This window comes from Mesocricetus auratus, unplaced genomic scaffold (assembly GCF_017639785.1).
Source record: "Mesocricetus auratus isolate SY011 unplaced genomic scaffold, BCM_Maur_2.0 Super-Scaffold_100676, whole genome shotgun sequence".
Taxonomy (NCBI): Eukaryota; Metazoa; Chordata; class Mammalia; order Rodentia; family Cricetidae; genus Mesocricetus; species Mesocricetus auratus.
Window position 1 is genome coordinate 131255855 of NW_024429266.1, and position 19530 is coordinate 131275384.

General features: G+C 38.0%; 1 pseudogene; it reads right to left on the reverse strand.

Annotated features, from left to right (window-relative positions):
* Positions 1-7124: 7124 nt before the first annotated feature.
* Positions 7125-13720, reverse strand: LOC101838944 (annotated as a pseudogene).
* Between the last annotated feature and the right edge of the window lie 5810 nt (positions 13721-19530).

Here is a 19530-nt window from a genome sequence, read left to right on the forward strand (position 1 = left end):
CAATGCACATCTCCAGAGAAGCTAGTAAACAAGGAGGACCCTAAGAGAGACATACATGGTCTCCTGGAGAAGGAGAAAGGACCAAGATATCCTGAGGAAATTAGGAGCATGGAGGAGGGGAGATGGAGTTAGGAGAAAAATTAGGGAAAAAGAAGAGGGTGGTAAGACATGAGGGACTAGGAAGATTGAGTCTAGGGAAGAATAGATGTGAGCAAGAGAAGAGATATGTTAATAGAGATTGTCATTATAGGCTTAAAGAGTAATCTGGCACTAGGAAATTATCCAAAGATTATATAAGGATGACATTAACTAAGAGTATAATCAATAGTGGAGAGGATACCTTAAATTCCCTTCCCCTATGAGACTGATGACTACTTTTTATGACATCACAGTGCATTCATCCAGTAGCAGTAGCTGATGGAAACAGTAGCAGAGACCTACAGCTAAGCACTGATCAAATTCCTAGAATCCAGATGTAGAGACGGAGAAATGATGCTGGAGTAACCCACAGAAACAGCAGACCTGAATAAGGGGGAGCTTATGGAACCCAGACTGACAGTTTGGAAGCAAGGATAGGACAGAGCCAGGATCCTGCATGTGGATGACAGTTAGGAGGCCTGGACAGTCTATGGGGACCCTGGTAATGGAAGACAAATTATACCTAGTGTAAGAATAGGCACTGGGAGGCCATTCCCCATAGAGGGATAGTCTCTCAGCCTAGATGCAAGGGGGAGGACCTAGGCCTAGCCCCAAATGATGTGACAGAATTTAATGAACCCCCATGGAAGGCATCACCATTTTATGGAGCATAAGAAGAATGTAATGGTTGTTGTGGTGGGGTGGCCAAGACAGAATGGGAAGGAGAGGGAACTGGAATTGATACATAAAATAGGATTGTTTCTAATTTAAATAAAAAGGAATATAACACTAAACCATACAAAATTATTAATATAGCAAAGTCACTATGTCAGTAGCTTAAGGAAAATAAAAACTGAATAAAATTTAGTCAATTAGATATATACCAGAAGAATATCCTAGCATATAATTAAAGGGTCTGCCCTTGCAGAGCACAGAGTGATAACTGGGAGCATGGATTACCATATCCTTTATTTATAGATGCAAGTCTGAACTCTGATACTTCATCGCACTAAAAGTCAGTGTCTCTGTGTATAAAATGAATCTAACAAAACAGAACTTGGAATTGTGTGAAGGTTAAGCGAGATAATGTGTTAAGCATATAGCCTCATGCAAAGAAAAACATGGTATGTACTCACTCATATATGGATATTGGACATAGAGCAAGGATTACCACTCTACAATCCTGAGAAGCTAGGAAAGAAGAAGGATCATTAGACAGACATACACGGTCCCGCAGTGAAACGAAAACCACAAGAGCCTCTGAACAATTTGAGAGCAAGCTGGTAGCAGGAATTAAGTAGGATAAAGTGGAAGGGAGAAAAGAGGGGGAGGAGAACATGAGGGATCACGAAGTTTGAGTGGGGAGAAGAATAGAGGAGAGCAAGAAAAGAGACGCATCAATAGGGGGAGCCACTATAAGTTTAAAGACAATTCTGGTACTAGGGAATTGTACAGAGAACCACAGGATGACTCAAGCTAGGAACCTAAGCAGTAGTGGAGAGGCTACCTAGAATGCCCGTTACCTATAATGAGAATTATGACTACCTTAAATGCCATCCTAGAGCCTTCATCCTGTAGCTGATGGAAGCAGAAGCAAAGATCCACAGCTAAGCACTGAGCCAAACTCCTAGAATCCAGTTTCAGAGAAGGAAGAGTGACCAACAAAGGGGTCAAAACCACGCTGGGAATACCTGCAGAAACAGTTGACCTGAGCAAATGGGAACTCATGTTTCCCAGTCTGACAGATGGGAAAACAACATAGGACCAAACAAGGTCCCCTGAGCATGGACATCAGCTAGGAGCACGGGGAGGTCTATGTTGCCTCTAGCAATGGAACCAGGATGTATCCTTAGTGCACAAAATACTTTGAGAACCCATTTCCCATGGGTGGATACTTTCCTACCCTAGATACACAGGGGAGGGCTTAGGCTCTGGCCCAAATGATGTGACTGGTTGTGATGATCCCACATGGAAAGTCTCACACTCCCTGGGGAGTGAAGGGGAGATGGGCTAGGGATGTAGGTGGGTTGCATGGGAGGATGGGAAGGAGAGGGAACTGGAATTGATATATAAAATAAGATTGTTTCTAATTTACATAAAACTTATAAAAAGCATAAAGTCTTTTCCAGAATAATGATTTAATACGATCTATGTATAAATATTATCATCATTTGTCATGTCTTACTTCCACGTGAACATTCTATTATTTTAGGAAATAACGTGATAAATCACTGCAAGCCTTAAAAACAAAAAACAAAAAATTACCACAATATTTAGTTATTCTTGCACTAGGCATATTCCTGAAGAAATGAAAATCAACATAAAAGAGTTATGCATCATCACCAATGTTTATTGCTACACTATATATATTAACAAGAATTTAAATAAATATAATATCTATCAACAGATGAATAGATAACAAATTGATACAAACACACAGAGAAATTTATTCAGTTATAAAAAAATGCAGATCACATACATGTGTTACATTTTCCTTTGTGGTTCAATGTATAGATTTGTTTCAGAAAAGACTCATTGTTCATTAAAATACACACAGCAGCAGAGCAGCTGACCACATCTATGAGACCTAGACCAGTAGCTGCTTCCTGGGCAGTGCAAGCTGCATTTAAAGATGGTTGAACAATCTGCACTGTTGCTAATATCTTAATATGCAAATCAGCTCAGAAGAGTTTTACTTGGTGCCCACAGGACACCTGCTCTTATGAAACCCTATGGCAGTTAGGATTACCCAAAGAAGTCCCTAGAGTATTCTAGGTGTTGCATTTCATGTGGCTATTTTTGTCTGGCCATTTGAAATTGTCACTTTCTGTTATTTGAAGGCAGTAAAGAAAATAAGTTGCAAAAGCACAGTGATCCCTCAGAATTAAACTTAAAAATATATCTTTGCATACATTTTCTGTGTATAATTTTTGTGTCTTCATGTATGCCTCTGTACCACATCTGTGCCTGTTACACTTGGATTCCACGAGAATCCCAGGATCTATTTTGACATATGACTATGAACTGCAATATGGATGCTGGGAATCATACTTATGTCCACTGACAGACCAGGAAGGGCTCTTATCTACTGATGCATCTCTGTACCCTAAACTAATTTTTCTTAGGAGAACATGAGAGATCAGGAAGACTGAGTTGGGGGAAGAATAGAGAAAAAGAAAGAGATACCTTAATAGAGGGAGCCATTGTAGGTTTAAAGAGAAACTGGCAGTAGGGAAATGTACAGAGATCCACAAGGATTACTCCACCTAACCATCTAAGCAATAGGGGAAAGGCTACCTTAAAAGTCCTTCCCCTATAATGAGACTGATGACTACATTAAATGTCATCCTAGAGTATTTATCCAGTAACTGATGGAAGTAGAAGCAGACAACCACATTTAAGCCTTGAGCAATAATTCTGGAATCCAGATGCAGAGAGGGAGGACAGATGAGCAAAGGTATCAGGGCTGTGCTGGAGAAAGCCAAAGAAACAGCTGACTTGACAAAGTGAGAGCTCATGAACTCCAGGTGTAAAGGTGGGGAACCAGCATTGAACCAAACCAATCTCACTGAATGAGGGTGTCTGTTAGAAAGCCTGGGCAGTCTATTGGTCCTCTGACAGTGGAAACAGTATTTATTCCTAGTGCACAATGGACTTTGGGAGCCCATTCCCTATAGCAGGATACTTTCTCAGGCCAGATACATGGAGGAGGGCCTAGTAACTACTCCAAATTATGTGACAGACATGGATGATTCCCCCATGAAAGGCCTCACCTTCCCTGAGGAGTGGATGGAAAGTGGAATGTGGAGACTATGGAGGGCATGGGAGGATGGGAGGGAGAGGGAACAGGGATTGATATGTGAAACAAGCTATTTAAAATTAAAATAATAAAATAAAAATCATGTCTTATTAATCAGGAGTTACAAAGCAACACAGGGCATTTGATATCCAAAACAATGTACTTATCTAATGTTAAGGTTTTAGCATTAAGCCAAGAATATTAAATATGTGTTTAAGTAATATGCATTTACCTTTACTGTACATTAAAATATCGTTTATACATCTACTTTTCATGTATAAAATGTTAAATTATCTGATAAGCATATTCATATCTCCTCTGTAAGCTGCTAACACACCATCATAAGAGAAAGACAAGCAGCATATGTATTAAAAAAGTGACCAAATTCAAGGTCAAGAATATAACAGATGAATAACTGTCCCAGTCAGCTCTAGCATGTTCTGCTATTCTCTAGACTTTGCTAAAATTTGTGCTTTGCTTTGTGACAGTTACAGTGAGCTCAGATTGTTTTATTTGTTTAGTGACACTCTCATTCTGATTAGACACCTGACTACTGGGTCTTAAAAATCCAAATGTTCCTGAAGTTAAACATGTGTTTCCTCAGTATCTAAGGGAAGAGCATGGACAAAATTCCCATGTTCTTTCTGGCATAATAGAAAAATTACTTATTTACTGCAATTCCCATAAATGAAGTTTCAACCCTGGTGCATTAGTCTCCTTGGGATTCGATTAAAATGAACTAACTAGATACCTACTTACTGAAAACAATAGAGATTAACTTGCTCCCAGCTTTAGTGTCAAGAATTCTGATGTTGGTTACCGTGAGCTCCTGGGACACAGAACATTCTTCCATGGACACCACTGTGAATTAAGACCCAGGGAAGTCAGATTGTGTCCTCAAAATCATAAAGTGGAGGCTAAGGATGTTGTCCTTTATAATTGTGTAAAAGACAGAGTCTCCGCACATATTACTATACCCTAATTTGCAAACCTTACTTCTTAGATGATCCAGGTACTATTGTGTGTCATTTATCTTTGGAACATCATACAAAATTATCTGCAGTTGTTGAAGAAGAAGAATAAACCAACAAGTTACTGCTGGATTCTGTACGACAGGGGAAACACAGCTTCACCCACACAAAACCTTTATGGTGCTTTCAGCTCTACCATCCTCAGCATAGCAATATGGAGCAAAAGCATTAACATTATACATTATACAATCTCTTCTAAATAAATAGATATGACTGAAGTCAAAAGAAGTTCCATAGTATCAATAGCCTGTGTTCTTCTGAAGTAGGCTATAAGCATTTTGTTTTGTAGCTAGTGGAGACTTCTCATTTTGGCAGTGAAATAAAAATCAAACCAAAACAAAAACATCACTTCACTTAAATGATTAAGTAAAATGAAATCATGAAAGTGACTGTCAATGATGGCAAGACAGAACAGAAAGACCAAGTTGTACAAGCAGCTGAGGGGACTGCAATATGGTGCAACCACTGTGAACTTCAGTATAGAGGATCCTCAAGAAAACATTAATTTATCATATGCTTAGCCTCTCCTGAAGAAGTTAGTCAGCATAAAAGAAATATATTTCGGACCCGAGTTTATTGCTGTATTATTCACAATAGTAAGAATGTATATGAACCTCATATCTATTAGCAGATGTACGCAAATAAAAATGTAAAAATGCACAAAAGATTTATTCAACAATGACAAAAATTGAAATCACATAAATGTGTTAAATTTTTCTCTGAAGATCAGTATATAGCTTCAGAAAACACACTGGTCATTTGATTATAACACTTATATAGCTGGATCTGGAAATAGAATTCAGATAATTTCTGCTGATCAACACTGATTGGTAGTATTCTAGATATGGTCTATATCCGTGATAGCTTTTTTTTTTTTCTCGATGCTCTGTCGGGAACTGCGAAAGTCATTGGAAAGGATAGATCAGGCCTCAAATGATGAACATGCGTGACTGAGTCAGGACATTTGCAAAGTCAATATAAACTTAGTGAAACCAACTTTAAAATTTAAAAAAAGTTAAAACAAAAGCTTCACTGGCATTGCAATGATGTGTATTTTAATATCCACATGAGAATGAAGACTTGACAATACGTTGACTGTAACCTGTGAGAGCCTCAGGAGAGGACTCAGACATAGCCTGCTCAGATTATAGGTATTGAGTTTATAAGCCGTTGAGTTTGTGATAACTTCTTGTGCAGCATGAGGAAAGTTATACAATGCCATTTCACTATCCTGAGCTAGGACTATATACATGAAAAACTCAAAGATGTGCATCTGTAAATGCTGCTAAGAATCATTTTGTTGAGGGTTCTCATTCCACATGGGAAGGAAACAAACACTTAAAGAAGGTTCATGCAATATTGGGGGATTATTATGAAGTAAAACTTCAACAATAATGGCTTCAACATTTGACTTCTAGAGTTTGTTTAATGCAATGGTAGAACAACTAGAATATGAGGAGGACCAATATTTGGTATCATGTAATTCAGGAGTCATAGTTAAGAGTTTGGCAGGTAAGAGGTTCAGCGTCACTGTGTATTAGTGATTTTCTTGTCAGCCCAGTAAATATATAGTTATACATTTCATTCCTCTACCTAAGGGGATAGCAAACAGTGAAAGAAGGCAAGAAGAAAATGAGGTCACATTGTGGAAATATTACTGAAAAACAATGTGAGCATTTCGTAAGGAGAAAAGAACAGCCAATTAATCTAAGCACATGGATGAGCATCTTTGATGGACACAGAGATGCTGATGATAAGTTAAACAGTAAATCATGAGTTTGTACTCCACTGAAGAGAAACTTTTGATATCTCAAGCAAACATAAGTGGAAATATGACACTAGGGTGAAGAAGTCAGCTTGTATCTGCAAGACAAGTAAAAATCTTTAATATTTAACTCTTGTTGTTAGTGACCAAAGTGAGTTTCTATAAATTTTAAATGATTATCTACACAATCTATTGAATGTAAAAATTATGGTTTGAAAATAGTATCTGAGGTGTTTTAAAGGAAGAAAATTGGTGAGTGTGGGCTCTGTTTGGGGCACCAGCTCCTTACATCACGCTGCTTGGATCTTCCTGGGACTGCCCCTCGCCTAGAATGTCTCAGACCCACCTGCATACATCATGAGACCCATCAGAGTATTGGACCTGCCTGAACCTACTGGAAGAGCAGCTTAGACCCATACCCTCCAGGAGAGAATGAGGCTGGGGAGACAACAATATAAAACACATTCAGCAACAGGAAAAAAAATATGATCCTACCAGGGTCTAAGGACTCTACACAAGTAAAACCTGAACATATGAATGCAGAAGAAACAGAAGAGAATGACCTTCAAAACAACCTCATGACAATGATAGAGGCTCTCAAAGAAGATGTGAGAAAAATCTCATAAAGAAATGGAAGGAAAAAAAACAAACAAAAAATGTAAGAAATCAACAAATCACTTAAAGAAATCATCGAAAGCCAAGAAAAAATATCAACAGATGAAGTAAACAATTCAAACAGCTCAAGACCTGAAAACTGAAATGGATACAATAAAGAAAACTCAAACTGAGGAAATTCCAGGAATAGAAAAGCTGAGTAAATGATCATGAATTACAAATGCAAGCATAACCAACATTTGGTCATCTGGGTAATGGTGACACCACACAGAACAATTCCAGGAGTATTAATGTCAGTTGTACATTAAAGGTCTGGCAGAATTCTGCAAAGCACCCATAAGTCTTGTGCTTCACTCTTACATAAATTAATTATTTGTATTATAACTTTGGAATGCTATACAAGAAAAATTTGAAAATCATAATGTTTATAGTCCTCTATCAGAAATAAAGTGCATTAAAAAATGTTAGCATGAAGGCAATAATTACACTTCTTGTAATGAATGGCTGCTTCACAAAATTTACTCATGAATTCACTAAAACTCACTCACCTGTCCCTTATGGAAAATTCTACTTTGCAAGTATTGCCTTTGAAATCAATTTTCTAGTATGTGCAGGTGGAATGTAGGGCAAATGAAAATGTGCTATTATTGTAAAATATGATCTAAAGATTTACATGCATTTTTTTCCTTTTAAAGTGGCTAAAAATAAAATTTACTATGCAGCTCTTATCATGCTGTCTGGTACAAAGTGCAACCATGTGTCCTTATATCACCTGAAGCTTTGACATGGGTGACCAGGACCACGCAGTAGAGACACTAAGTATCTCCATGGAGAGCTCCCTCTCCAGCAAGGGGCTGTAACACAGACTGGGAAAGACATGAAAATAAACAGGCTTAAGCTTTTATTTACCACTATCTCACACATTTGTAAAATTGGACTGCAAAATAAACCAGCTATTTTATGAATACTTTGTTTTTTTTCTATTTGAATCTAAGGATTCATTAGCATCATGTCAAATTCTTTTTTTAGTTTTATTTTTAAATTTAAATTCAAATTAGAAACAAGGTTTCTTTACATGTCAATCTCATGTCCCTCTCCCTTTCCCTCCCCTCCTCCCACCCCCTCCCACCAGCCACCCAATACCCTCTCCTTTCCCCAGGGAGGGTGAGTTTTCCATGGGGGTCCAATTCTTATAAAAATGAGCTCTGACTTTTTGTTTCGTCTATAAATACTTAAATAGCATAGGAAATGTTGCAAACATTAATAACTTCAGTGCGGTTATTAAAAATAGACAGAAATGGACTCCAGTAAGAAAGAAATGAAGTCCTCTAAAATCTAGAAAACAAGCTTCTTTCCTAGAACTTTCAAAGCCAAACACAATTTGTCATCATCATCACTTTAGTCCTAAGAGTCTTATGATAGACACAAGAACTTCTCAGAAGTACAAAAGATAAATCCTTCATATACAAGCATCAGGCTTTGTGATACTGTGTTACTGGAATAGAAAGTTAATACTGAGTTCTCCATTTCATTTTTGTAAAAAAGTTTTTCATAACAAAAGACATAGAGACACAAAACCCATTATATTTTGCCTGCCTCTACAAGTCTTCTCATCAGTATTTCAGACACTCTGACTTCAGGCAGAATAGGGAAGTGAGTAGGTCAGCAAGGGACAAAAATGAAAAGAACAGACCAAATTCACTCTCTGGAAATACATTGAAACATTAATTTAATATTGAGATATTAGAAGTGTCACCTCAAAGTAAAGCCAAACATATCAAAAACAAACAAGTATCCCCCTCACAACTTTAGGAAACTGAAACAGGACTCTAAATTTGGGGAAGGGGACTAGAAGAAACTGAATTTCCTGTAGAAGTCATGGCTGTAGCACATTACAGACAAGAGTGTTTATTCCAAAAATGCACATTTTAGGATAATGTACAAATTAGCAGCATTGAAACTGGATAATCATGCTGACAGAGTGAACATGCAAAATTTTCTGCTTAAGGAGAAGAAGCCATCCTAAATCAAACAATTTTAGGAGGACCAACAGACAACATCTGAGACTACTGACATGCAAAGAGGAAAAAAATGTTGAATAAGAATGAAAGTCAAAGCCGGGCGGTGGTGGCGCACGCCTTTAATCCCAGCACTCGTGAGGCAGAGGCAGGCAGATCTCTGTGAGTTCGAGGCCGGGCTGGACTGATAGACTCTAAAACAAAACAGAGAAACCCTGTCTCGTAAAAACCAAAAAAAAAAAAAAAGTGAACTAACTACAAACATACTGGATAACTATAATGGAGATTAGTTTGCTGACACTTTGGTACTCAGGAAGTATGATGTTGATGACTTTGAGCTCATTGGACACAAGCACCCTCTTCCGTGGGTACCACTGTGAATGAAGGCCCACTTAAGTCATAATTCACCCTCACAATTAGCATAATGGTGGATGAGGATGCTGTCATTTATTTTAGTGTAAAAAACATAGCCGGTCGTTGGTGGCGCACGCCTTTAATCCCAGCACTCGGGAGGCAGAGACAGGCAGATCTCTATGAGTTCGAGGGCAGCCTGATCTACAGAGCTAGTTCCAGGACAGTCTCCAAAACAATACCGAGAAACCCTGTCTCGAAAAAAAAAAAAAACAACAACAAAAAAAAACACAATCTGCACATACAGCACTCTAACCTAAAATGCAAACCTCCACCTGCTCTCACATGTTATTTATCTTTGCAATGTCACTTGGAATTGCCTGAAATAGTGTGTGGGGGAAGAACAATAGATTACCAAGTTATAGCTGAGTTCTGTATCCCATGGAAAACATAGATTCATCAATGCAAAATCTTAATTGTGCCCTAAGTTCCACCATACTCAGCATGACAATGTGGAGTAAAAGAATATACATTATCCAAGTCACTTCTAAATAAATGAATATGATTGTAGGAAAAGAAAGTTCCAGAGAACCAATAATTTGGGTTCTCTTCTGAAGTTGAATAGTGATTTCTGCAAGATATTTTGTGGCTTGTGAATTATTTTCATGTTTGGTCATGAGATAGAACCAACACAATAACAGGAAAATCACTTCACTAAAATAACAACTTAAAAGAAAACATGAAAGGGACCAAAATTATTAAAAAAAATCAAAGCAGAAATAGGAAACATGATGTGCTCCTGGAGGGAGCGCACACTGGTAATGCCACTGTGAAACTCAGTATGGAGAGTACTCAACAAAACAAAAATTGCTACATTATCCTTAGACTCTCTGGCAGTGGGATTGTAGGCTGCCACTCCCCTGATCCATGTCTAAAATCCGTATATGACTGAGTACACAACATGTTTGCATTTTCATGACTGGGTTACCACTCTCGGGATGGTTTCTTCTAGTGCAGTCCATTTATCTATATTTTTTCAAGATACCATTGTTTTTTCTACTTAGTTGTACTCCATTGTGAAAATGTGCCATATTTTGTCTATCTAGTCTTCACTTGAGGGATAACTAGGTTGCTTCCTGGTTTTGGCTATTAAAAATAATGCTGCTATGAACATAGTGGAATAGACATGTATGTGTATCTTTTGTGTATATGTCTAAGAGTGGAATTGCTAGGTCTTGTGGTAGACTGATGCCCATTTACCTGAGGTTTTTTCCATACTGATTTTCAAAGTGGCTGTACCACAAAATGGAAAGACCTCCCATGATCTTGGATAGGTAGGATAAGCATAGTAAAAATGGCAATCTTGCCAAATCAATCTACAGATTCAATGCAATCCCCATCAAAATCCCAGAACATTTTTCCACAGATCATGAAATAATAATTCTAAACTTTATATGGAAAAACAAAAGAACCAGGATAGCCAAACAACTCTGTTCAACAAAGCAACCTCCAAAGATATCACCATCCCTGAACTTAAGCTCTATTATAGAGCTGTAGTCCTTGGTATTGGAACAAAAATAGACTGGTAGACTGATGGAATCAAATTGAACACCAAGGAAATAACCCACAGGTAATAACACCTGATCTTTGACAAAGAAGCTAAAATTATACAATGGAAAAAAGAAAGCATCTTCAACAAATGGTATTGGAATAACTGGATGCTGGCATGTAGAAGACTGCAGATAGATTCATGTGTATCGCTATGCACAAAATTTAAGTCCAAATGAATCAAAGACCTCAACATGAATCTAGCCACACTGAACATCTTGGAAAAGAAAGTCGGAGGTATCCTTGAACGAATTGGTACAGGAAATCACTTCCTGAACATAACACCAGTAACATAGTCACTGAGATCAATAATTAATAAATGAAACTTCCTGAAACAGAGAAGCTTCTGTAAGACAAAGAACACCGTCAACAAACAAAAAGGCAGCCCAGAGAATGAAAAAAGACTTTCACTAACCCCACTTCCGACAAAATTTACAAAGAACTCAAGAAGCTTGACTCCAAAACACTGAAGAATCCAATTAAAAAGTGGGTGAAGAGCTAAATAGGGAATTCTCAACAGAGGAGTCTAAAATGGCTGAGAGACAATTAAGAAGGTACTCAACATTATTAGCCATCAGGGTAATGCAAATCAAAACAATTCTGAGATACCATCTTACCACTGTCAGAATGGCTAAAATCAAAAATACCAGTGACAGTCTATGATCTAGAGGATGTGGAGAAAGGGGAACACTCCTCCACTGCTTGTGGAAATGCCAACTTGTACGGCCACTTTTGAAATTATTGTCTTCTACAAACACTAAATTCTGTTAATTGATATATGATGGAAAGACTGGAGAGTAGCATATTCTACCACAAAATTACATCAAAAGTTGAAAGAAATTTCTCAGCTTCTACAGATAAATAGCAGATAAGAGGATTACAGAGGGAGATGCTGCCCGAGAAATAGGGGCAAGAAATCCCACAAAATCTTCCCTTTGTGTATCCTAAATATGTTTTGTATGAAGAATGTATGTGTACACACACACACATATGTGCACGTGTATACATGTATATATGTGTGCATGGTTGTATATGTATGTATTTGTATGTGTGGACATGTGTGTTATGTGTGTACAAATGTGTATATGGGAGCATTATTTATGTATGTATGCATGTGTGATAAAAATAGAAGAGAAACTACAGCATATACTTATAACAAATGAAAGGGAAGGAAAAATGAGAATAATTAGCAGATATGTTCAAAATACATGATATATTTTATGACATCTTTACACAATGACTATACATTAAAAAATAAATTTAATGTGAAGTTAGATTGCTTAATGGGCAAAGACATTTGCCACAAACTTCGACATCAGACCTGAGTTTGACCCTAGAACACACAGGAAATGGAAAACAATCAAGTTCTTTTGTCTTCTACTGCACTTGTCCACCTACATACATGTACACACATATATATGCATGCACCAAAAACATAATTTAAAAGTAAAAGAAATTATGAAAAAAGAAGATGCTAAAGGAGTGTTCAGCAGTAAAGAAGAAGGTCTTCTAGAAGCTAGAAAAAGAAAGAAACAGCCTTTCCTAGAGCATATAAACAGAAATACAGCTTGCTTACATCATCACTTCAGCCCACTTGTGGAATACCAGAATTCCATAACTATAAAAAGATAAATGAAGCAACAGAGTTTGTGGTAAATTTTTACAGCAGGACTAGAAAGATAAATCTTGGTTCTTTATTGCATTTTCGTATATACATTATTTTTGGTGGGTTCTTCAAAAGTTTTCATGCCTTTTAAGGCTCTTAGGAAGAAGGGGGAGTTTGCAGTTTCAAGGCTGTGTGTGGTGAAAGCACCTGATGAGATGCTCAGAGGAGCACTGTGGGAAGAATGCTATAATCCTGTATACAAAAATAATCTCTCATATCTTCAGCCTGGACACTGTTGATGGTGAGAGTGGTCAGATCCACTGCCTATGAAGCGGTCAGGGATCCCAGTGCCCCGAGTAGATCCCCAGTAGATCAGCAGTTTAGGAGACTGCCCTGGTTGCTGCTGGTACCAGACTAAGTGGTTCTTCTCGGTTTTGTTGCCAAACCGATTCTGGCTGGCCTTACAGTTGATGGAAATGCTCTCTCCTGCTGACACAGCCACTGATGATGGAGACTGGGTCATCACGATGTCCCCAAAGATACCTGAGAATATGAAAGGTCAATGAACATAGGCAGATACACAAACACATATTATGACAGTTGATTTGTCATTTAATATCCTTGTAATGTCATATTGTCAAAGCATTATTATTTAAGAAATATGCCCTGGCACACATAGTCAAATTCTTACATACAAAGAAGTGACTCTGAAATGATTATAATACTAATAAATTTCTCACCAGACACACAGAGCAGCAGGGACATGAGAACTTGTGTCTGTGACTCCATCTTGCCTATCTGATGTTACTCAGTTCTCAATGCAAAAATCTGGTTAATAAATTCTGAACAACTGGGGTGTACTGGAGTGGTCCATGCAAAGCAGTTAGCAAATGCAAAATAAATGTTTGAGCAGTTTTGTGAAAGTTAGTGGTGTCAGTCAAGAACCAAAATACCATCACAGAGAGCATAAGCAATCACTGAAAGATATTAGTTTAAAATTTTCTAGCACAAATCTACTAAGTACAGTCCCCTCTTCTGACCAATGTAGTAACACATATCATGTGGCAATACACACAGATTACACGCAGAGCTGAAATAAAATTCTCTTAAGCCTTTTAAAAGAATTACACATATGTTATACATACATATGTATTTCACAAACATGTTTATGTTGTAAGTATAGATACCTCATTATTGTGAAGTTAACATGCCTTTGAATTTAATATAAAAGTTTTACTAAACTACATTTTAATCATGATTTCCCCATCTTCCTATCCTCACAGCTGCTCCATTCCTTTCCACCTCATGCCTTCTTTCTCTTTCTCTTTAGAAAAAGAATGGTAAATAAAAACTAAAATGAGTAAGAAAGACACACATCCACACAGACACCATATAACACAAATTGGAAACTATAATATATAATTAAACATCAGTAATGTAATATATGCCAAAACAAATGTATATGAGCAAAAAAATACTACAGCAAAAACACCTATTGAGTTCGTTTTGTGTTAGCTATCTACTGATAGGCATGGGACCTACTTTTAAGTGTGGTGTGTAACCACAATGAGTCTACTGAAGAAAAGTAATTTTTACATTGCATGTGGTCGACACGTGGTAGTAGTTTCTTAGATAGTGGTTGTACCTCATGTTGATTTCCCCTCCTCACTACTGGGACCCCATCTTCCTCAGACCTGTTCTGAGCCTGCACATGCTGCCACAGACTCTGTTAGCTCCTATGGGTCTGTTTCCTTGATGTCATCCATCCTTATGGTTCTCACAATCTTTCCCCCTCTTCCTCCATGGAGATTCTCCTGAGCCCTCAGGGAGGAGATTGATGAAGACATATCATTTGGGAATGACTGTTCCAAGGTCTCTCACCCTCTGAACGTCATCAACTTGTGAGTCTCTGCAATAATTCCTGTCTACTATGGGAAGAAGTTTCTCTGATGGTGGCTGAGCAGGACACTCACCTATAGCAATAACAATTGTCATTACCAGTCACTTCATTGCTGTGTACTGTTAGCTGAACAATAATATCTTGTTTTCCCCTTGACCCATGGACTGTCTAGTCTTAGGTTCTCAGCCACCAGAGCACTGTCAGGCATGGTTTACATTTCACAGACTGGGGCTTACATTCAATTAGATATAAATTGATTACTGCCATTACCAATCTAGATTACAGCATTTATATCTGGGTTAGTGGTCATCTTTCTTTTATGGAAGAATGCAGATTATCTTTCAGGACCAGGTGTGAAAGCTCTAGTTAGGCACCAGCTCAATTTCTTCATGTATAATATATATATATATATATATATATGATATATATATATGAGAGGAAACAGAGGCCGGGGTGGTGGCACACGCCTTTAATCCCAGCAATCAGGAGGCAGAGGCAGGCAGATCTCTGTGAGTTCAAGGCTGGGCTGGACCCATAGCCTCCAAACAATACAGAGAAGCCCTGTCTCATAAAAACCAAAAAAAAGACAGGAAATAGAGGATTAATGAAGGAAATATAGGAAAGCACAGCTAATAATAATAGCCATTTGAGGGGTCATAAAAAATTCTACGTCAGTGAACACTTCTTAACATTTATACATATATGAAAGAATTCTAAATGGAATAAGCAAATAACAAGGGAGACAAAACCTCAACTAGACATCTTTCAAAACCTAGTGGAACCGCCAGTGTCAGGAATGGATTACATCTAAATGAATTCTTGGACAGAGGGTGTCCATGGAAACTGCAAACAACTCTGGCTATAGTTTGTTTTCCACAAACTAATGGTAAACATATATTGTTGAAGAGACATGCGTCTTTTAATTAGTGACTGAGGGAGACCCAAGCAGAGTGGCCTTTGCAAACACACACACACACACACACACACACACACACACACAAACACAGAGAGAGAGAGAGACAGAGAGAGAGAGAAACAGAGAGAGACAGAGAGACAGAGAGAGACCGAGAGAGAGAGATGTCACCTTAGGCTTCTGTTGCCTACATAAGGTCTCAGGGCCGTATGCATACTTTTCCCCCACAGATCTAAGATATTCAACAATGGCTTCTGCAGGATGCCTCATGAAACATGAATTTTATGTCTACTGGGTTTCCATTAAATATAAAAGATATTTATATCACTTGGCTCACTCTAAGTGATTCTTAACTTTTCCTGGCTCTTTTCACCTTACCCACAATTTTGAATATTGTTGTCTGAGCCTCCCTTGCCAGTTACAGATAAAAGTTCACCTGCAGCCTATTTAATTGATCTGGAGTTCTTCATTCCAATTCTCAATGAGGTTCCCTACTCAGATTCTTGCCATGCTGATGCTCTGGATCCCTTGCAAGGACACAGGAGAGAAATAAGGTGAACAGGGATGCATGATGATTGATGGGATTCTTCTTTCCCTCATGTGAGCCAGTTCATTACAAAAAGAACAAATGCAGGACCTGCAGTACTTAGACCTGTGATGATGGAAGAGATTTAACAAGAAGGGCCTGTGTTCTAACAAACATTGTCACAAGGATGAAGTGAGATGATGTGAGCAAATCCTAGAACAAGGTTTACAAATCTTGTTCCTGATTTAAAATTGAATATTTTCAATTCATAAGTCACATTACATGTTAAATTATTAAATAGATGGCTGTATTGCATATTACCTTGAATTTCTTACCCAGGTGAACTTCTTTCCTACTTACTTAAGAACCACTAAGGATATTGAGATGACCCAAACTTTTTATTCAGTGATAGTTTATTATTGCATTCAAGGTATTGGAAATCTTCATACAGAGTGACTGCCATGAACAAAATCTGGCCTGATTAAGGTGTACAAAGTCCAAATATGCTGGGTCTTTCAGGGAGGCCTCTCAGGTGAACATTATCTGATTCTGCATGAGAGGATGAGTTTGAAGAGCTCAAGTAGCCAGTTGTAGCTGAGGGCTCTTTATCACTTGTTCCAACATGCAATTAAGGTAAACCCTTAGTGACCCATCAGCTTCAACAGTCATGGATGGCATCTAGTAGAGTAATAGAGATGACATGAGTGCCTTCTTTTTCTATTTTCAGTTTTTATGTTTATGTTTGTTTTTGTTGTATTCATGACTCCTCATGAGGGGTTCTAGGATGGCATATAAGATAGTCATCAATCTCATTACAGGGGAAGGGCATATAAGTTAGCCTCTTCACTATTGCTTAGATTAACAATGAGGGTCATCCTTGTAGATCTCTGTACATTTCCCCAGTACCAAATATATAAATGACTTCTAAAGGGTCCTTGTGGCTTGTAAAGTCTGTTTCATTGAAGCTGACATGGAAAGAAATTTTCTTACACATGAAAATAACTTTATTTGAAATGGAAAGTAAGAAAAAATCATGAGAACAGCTCAGTGTTTCATTTATTATTGTTCTTCTCTCCTGTTAGTTTAGGATAGTGATTGGATATCATAGTGATGCAGAATGCAGTTTTCCTCTTCATATAGAATGGAGAGCCAGCCTACATTTCAGGAAGAACTACATCAGTGATGACATCACTTCTGGCCTCAGAGGGATGTGTCCTCATCTCAACTTCTTTCTGTGGTAAAAAAACTACAAGAGCAAGTTTGAGAATCTTTGTCCTTTACTTGGGACCACAGAATGTTTGGGAATACAATGCAAGCAGGCAACTGCTGTAATGTGGAAAACAAAGTGGAAGAAGCTTGAAACAGCTGCTCACATCATATCTGACAGTGATAAGACATATATAGTGTGAAAGACATATATAGATTTCATGACTACCACACAGTTTATAATTTAAAAAATGCTGAGTAGAGAACCATGATGCATTATTTCTAGTAATGTAGAGTGCAGGCATGAGTAATGATGAGCTGCTAAATCAATGGTCATTTGCTATTAAGGAATAGAGAAATCAATTAAAGATACTCTGTTAAAATTTTCAGATTTGCACAGATGCCATCTTCCCACACAGTTCACGGCCTGAGATGCTGCTGACACCCTGAGAATGAGCAGCAGTGAATTCAGTGCTCCTGTTCCTACCACTGCCTAAATGTTTCAATAACCACATAATTGAACTTAACTCTACAAAAACACAGAAATATAAGCATTGAAATAGATCATGTTCTATCCTTTCTATATGCAGCCGTTTTCAATGATTAGCAGAGAAACACTGGACAACATTTTCTAAGGAACAGAAAACAATGGAGGACAATCACACAGACCTGTGCTTAATTGCTGCCTAATTTTGGATGAATGGGTTCAGATGACTCAGGTGCCAAATACAAATGGTGACTACCATGCAGAAAATTACCAAAGTTAACATTGGTATGGTATTATTGGGGTGTGTGGCTATTTTCCATTTCTTTTAGAATTTATGTTAGATACTAATTCAGATATGCATATATCCCAATCAAATTTGAGTCCTAAGTGCCATGTTTTAATACTTTAATTGTTGTGGATAACCTATAAATTGTCTTTCAAAAGATTTGAGTATGAAAGGGTTGGCGTATACATTATGAATCACTCACTGGGAAATGGTTGGATCATGAAGCTTGTGACCTAATCATTAGAATAATCCATTGATAAACCATGATAAATGACATTATCAGGAGGTGGGGAAAGGCAAGATGTAGAATGGTATGAGAAGGCAGGTACCACAGAAATACATCTCCTCCTTTCTTCCCTATTATCTTTTCCTTTCATTCCTCTTTCCTCCTCTTCCTCAATCTCCCCCTCTCACTCTCTCTTTCTCCTTGTGATCCACATATAAGCTCTGAGCACCATGCCTGGCTAGTAGCATTGTTAGGGCAGAGTCAGATATCTCAGTCACGGCAGTTCAAAAGAATATGACCCATGAATGCTGGGGAGAGAAGTTGGACCCCAGACCGACGACAGCTGGGAGGCCAGCATGGGACTGATCCAGACCCCCGAATGTGAGAGTCAGTGAGGAGGCCTGGGCAACCTATGGGGCCCTGGGCAGTGGATCAGTGTTTATCCCTCGAATACAAACAGACATAGTGTGTCCATAGCACAAAGAGGGATGCTTTCTCAGCCTGGACTCTTAGGGGAGTGCCTGGACCCTACCCTGAATGAAATGACAGACTCTAGGTATCCCCTATGTGGAAGGAAATGGAGATAGGGTGGGATGCTGGGGGCGGATGGTGGGCAGGGTGTGGGAGGAGGGGAGGGAGAGGGAACTGGGATTGACATGTGAAGCAAGCTATTTAAAATTAAAATAGTAAAAAAGAAGGAAAGTAAGCAAAAATGATTTTTAAAAATATGTAACAACTTCTGTCTAATTTTTAGACAATAAATTTACTGACCTAGAAATTTCAGTGTGTGTGTGTGTGTGTGTGTGTGTGTGTGTGTGTGTGTGTGTGTGTTCATGAGAAACCAGGAAGAAAAAAAGTAGAAGCAAATATAGAGAAGAAAAAAACAAGTAAGATGTGGAAAATGGTGAAGGGTAAGAAGAGGGTAAATTAGTGCTTCATTTTCACTATGATTTTATACTTGAAAGGAATTTAAATACATTTAAGACAATACATTGCAGCAAAAATTATCAAACAAAAAATAGAATGAAGGAGAATAGTTACAATGCTAAGGGTAG